Source organism: Cherax quadricarinatus, chromosome 47 (genome assembly GCF_038502225.1).
Source record: "Cherax quadricarinatus isolate ZL_2023a chromosome 47, ASM3850222v1, whole genome shotgun sequence".
Taxonomy (NCBI): Eukaryota; Metazoa; Arthropoda; class Malacostraca; order Decapoda; family Parastacidae; genus Cherax; species Cherax quadricarinatus.
Window position 1 is genome coordinate 26,160,626 of NC_091338.1, and position 4,479 is coordinate 26,165,104.

A 4,479-nucleotide genomic window follows, 5' to 3' on the forward strand; every position below is an offset into this window, starting at 1 on the left:
AATTTAATGGCTTACGGACTACTTTTCACTGAAGAAATTATCATAGTTATACAATAGTTATATTAATAATAAGTGAATCTAATTTATGCAGACCAAAGAATATATTCATGTATTAAAAAATGTTTTTCATGAAATATGATTCAGGAGTAGTTTACAGTAGTTTACAGTATGAGACTGCTACAATTTGGTGAAGGGCAATACTGGTTTTGGTAGGAATGTATACTTCTATGTGGTAATTTGTCAATATATGAACTTGGTCGTCTAGTTATGAAGTTTTAAGATTTAGGTAATTGGTAGATTTATTGGTAGTGCTAAATATTGAGTATTGAGTATATAGTCTAGGGTGATTAAGTGGCTGTTGAGAAGAGTCTTAAATTGATTTTCAGACCTGAACAAAATTGACAAATTTCTCCCATTATTCCTGGGACGCTTGTCCTCATCCTACTTTGCCTGGTGGGCACATTGCAAGAAGGGCATTCTTTTTATCTGTTAATTTTTATTCATTTTTTCCGCTCAGGATATTTAAGTTTTGGTAGGAATCGGGTTTCTGACCTCAGGTGAGTGTGAGGGCGTCCCGCTCTGCTGGGGCTTGACAAGGTGGTCCACCTTATCTATTTGCGAACTTCTAGTTTCTATTTCTATTTACAAAGGGACTCCTGTTCGTTTTTCTCTCATGGCTCAGCTTTGGATAACATGTGTTCTCCGTACACAGGAGAAAAAAAAGGCTCAATATACGTAAGCCGTCATTGGCCCTTATGAATCCGTACACATGGGAAAAAAAAGGCTCAATATAACGTAAGCCGTCAGTGGCCCTTATGAACCCAAGAACAACAACAAGATGTTGAATATTACTTTGTCATTACGATTTCGTGAGTCATTTCGTTGTAATAATATGTAAGGTAAGTATGAATGATGAGATATTGTTTTTCGATGAAGTTGCCAGTTGCACCCGCCAGACAGCAGTACACTTATTATAAGAAAATAAGGGAAGTTTATTCTATTATGCAGCATATACCTATCCTGTGAGAAGTAGTTGTTAGAAACAACTTTGCGGCCCAGAAACTGGGCCCCAAAGTTGATAGCTGAGCTAGTTAGTAAGTTTATTTAGGTATACACAGTTACAGTGATTATCATATATAGCAGCATGTGTGTGTGGAGAACCTAGGATAACACAAAAAGTCAGAGTGACTTATATATCCATTGAGGTCCTTCTGATCATTATTTATATTTAAAAGTTAAAACTGGGCATCTTAACTATGTAAAAGCAGTTACAATAAAAGAAGATATACTAGGGGAGGGATAAAATTAGTTATTTTTATACAAGAAATCACTCTGCTCCCTTAGCCTTATTCATGAGGTACATTTTGGCTGTCTTCTTGAACTGGCTCATGCATGAGCCAGGCAGTCTATTCCACTCTTTTATTGCTGAATAGAAATGTCTTTGAACCCTGACCCCTCAAGGAAGGTTCCTTGATGTTGGTGAGGGGCTCTTGACTTAGGGAATTGGATCTGTGCTCCAGTTCCCCAAATTAAGCCTGAATGCCTTCCACATCCCCCCCCCAGGCGCTGTATAATCCTCCGAGTTTAGCGCTTCCCCCTTGATTATAATAATAATAATTTGAAGCCTGACCACTGACTCTAGGTACTGCAAAGTTGTTCTCTCTTCCCCTAGTTCTATAATTGCATTGGTTCCCTGCCTTAATAAAATTGGCAGTAAGATATTGGGGACACTGGCTATGAGCAATTTTACAAACGTAATTTAGCTTTATTTGATTTCCTCTGTCTTCAATATTCACTATGTCCAGTTGTTATAACTCATCCTGGCCTACATGTTCTCTTGGACCCAGGTTCAGAATGAATCTTACCATTTTGTTCTGGGTGGTTTGTAGCCTATCAAGAGTAGTCTATAATACATTGTAAGAGAGCTACATATAGGGTCCTGTGAGCCTCAGTTGGTAGAAACTGCACCTGTCTGTAGAGAAACTTTAGTCTGGTATTCACTCTCTTGACAACATCGTTCCCTATTAGTTCTCCTGACAAGCTTGGGTCAAAGGAGATTCTCAGATATTTCACTGAGTTTTCTGTAATAGTATGTTTCCCATTACATTGGAAATTAAAATTATTTACCCTTTTAAATTTACGTTTCGTATGAAAGAGTATTTCTTCTATTTTCCCGAGGTGTAGTTTTAGTTTGTTGTCTACTAACCATTTGCTACAGGACTAATTCTAGTGATAGGCATATCATTCACATAGCACAGGAATAAGAAAGGGTCCAGGATACTACCTTGAGGAACCCCACTTCTTATTGGCATGGGTTCTGATTCTCTGTTGTTGATCTTGACAATTTGGTTCCTGTTGTTAAGGTAGGGCTTAAATCATTCTAAAGAACTTATGCCGATAGCTTGTAGTTTCTTACATTGCTCAAATTGGTAATAAATAAATAAATAAATAAATATATTGTGACTGTATCGAAGGCCTTTTTCAAGTCCAAGGTTACCATTCCTATGAAATTCCCAAGAGACATTTCAGTTCTCAGGTAGTCCATCAAATTAATGAGGAAGGTGTCGGTTGAATGAGATTACCTAAGCCGTGATTGGTAACTAAGAAGAATGTTACAGTGGTAATGAACTAATTACGTGTTTATATATGGTCACAATCGTAATGATTTATGCAGACATGAATTAGGCCACACACATGTGCCAAAAAAAATAAAAAAATAAAAAGTAAACCACTGTATAAGTGAGGCTTGAATTTGTGCCAAATGAATGAGTCTTAAAACTCCAGGCCAGCACATGAGCCACTGGTTCAGCTGGCTCAGTGGCTAAGTACAGCCTCTCCTCACTTAGCAACGTACTCGTTTACCGATGACTCGGACTTACGACGGGCTCTCTGATTTCCTCTATTCTGTATATTACAATACATAGTACACTACTGTATAAACATTTAAAAACATAGTAAAAATGTTATAAATGGTGCAAGAGTCATATTTCACCCCAAGGATATCAACTTCTTCTCCAGGTGCCAACACCCTCCCATTCATCCTTACTACTGCACGAGCATTACCATCATGGTGCCTAGAGACAATCATCATTTGTGTTTTCTCAGGTGCAAATGTTACTTGCCATCTATTTCCCCAAGCTGATATAGCTCTCAGCTGGTGATTGATGTAGCTTAGAGCAGCTGGCATTTCTTCTCTTGGATAAGTGAATGGCAGTGTACAGTCATCTGCATAAGCATGTGATTCTGGGATGAGATGAAGAAGGTCGTTGAAGTAGACATTCCATAACAATGGTCCCAGCACGCTTCCTTGTGGAACACTTGCCCCAATAGGATGTCTTGCTGATTCCGTTCCATTGAGAACTACACTTAGAGATCTACCATGAAGGTAAACCATACCCCCGGCCGGGATTGAACCCGCGGTCATAGAGTCTCAAAACTCCAGCCCGTCGCGCTAACCACTAGACCAGCTAGCCACAATAAGATTCATCTTATTGTGGCTAGCTGGTCTAGTGGTTAGCGCGACGGGCTGGAGTTTTGAGACTCTATGACCGCGGGTTCAATCCCGGCCGGGGGTATGGTTTATTTGCAATCGTGTCATTACGATTTCTTAAGTCATGTTACCATGAAGGTAATCACTGAGGAGACATAGTGTAGATCCTGCAATTCCTAGTGCTTGAAGTTTTGCTAAGAGGCCCTTGTGCCACACCCGGTCAAAAGCGCCAGCAATGTCCAGTGCTATCACACAGCTGACTGTGGATTCATCCAGTGACTGGTGCCACTTAGTGGAGAGGTTTAACAACAGATCAGCAGCAGAGTAACCTTTCCTGAAGTCATACTGATGATCACAAAGTAGTGAGTGATAGTCAAAAAACTCTGTCATTTGTCTTGAGATTATTGTCTCAAGGATCTTACCAGTGATTGACAGGAGTGACACTGGTCTGTAGTTGCTGATTTCTGCTCTGCTCTTCTTGTTGTGAACAGGGACTACATTTGCCTCTTTCCATAGAGAGGGCCATTTACACTGTACTAGGCAGTGCTGAAAGATGCGAGTTAGAGGTGCTGCTAGCTGGTCTGCACATCTTCTCACCAATCTTGGGCTCAACTTGTTTGGGCCCACAGCTTTTTCATGGTCAAGCGATTTAAGAAGGAAATACACCTCCTCCTGCCTTATTGTCACCACTGACAGTTTTGACACAGTTCTTGCAGCTAGCCAAGGAGGGTCCCTTGCTGGATTAGGAACTTGCATTTTGGTAGCAAAGTGTTCAGCAAAGAGGTCTGCCTTCTCTTGACTACTAGTAGAGGTGGTCCCATCCTGTCGATTTAGAGGTGGAATGAGTTCATCAGGCAGATAACCTTGTCTGTCCTTGACCAGGGACCACCAGGTTTTGGAGCCTACCCTGCCTGATGCTAGCTTTCTTTTAGGTGTCCACCTCCCATTTATGCAGCCCACTTTTAAACGTCACCCATATGCCTACAGGC

General features: G+C 40.5%; 1 long non-coding RNA gene across 3 annotated transcripts in view; it reads left to right on the forward strand.

The window, feature by feature from the left end:
- The first annotated feature begins 778 nt into the window (after positions 1-778).
- LOC128696565 (uncharacterized) overlaps positions 779-4,479 on the forward strand; it is an 81,527-nt gene continuing 77,826 nt past the window's right edge. For all 3 annotated transcript variants that reach the window (XR_011393247.1, XR_011393246.1, XR_011393248.1), the window contains exon 1: positions 779-899. This is a non-coding gene — a long non-coding RNA (uncharacterized lncRNA). The remainder of the gene's footprint in view (positions 900-4,479) is intronic.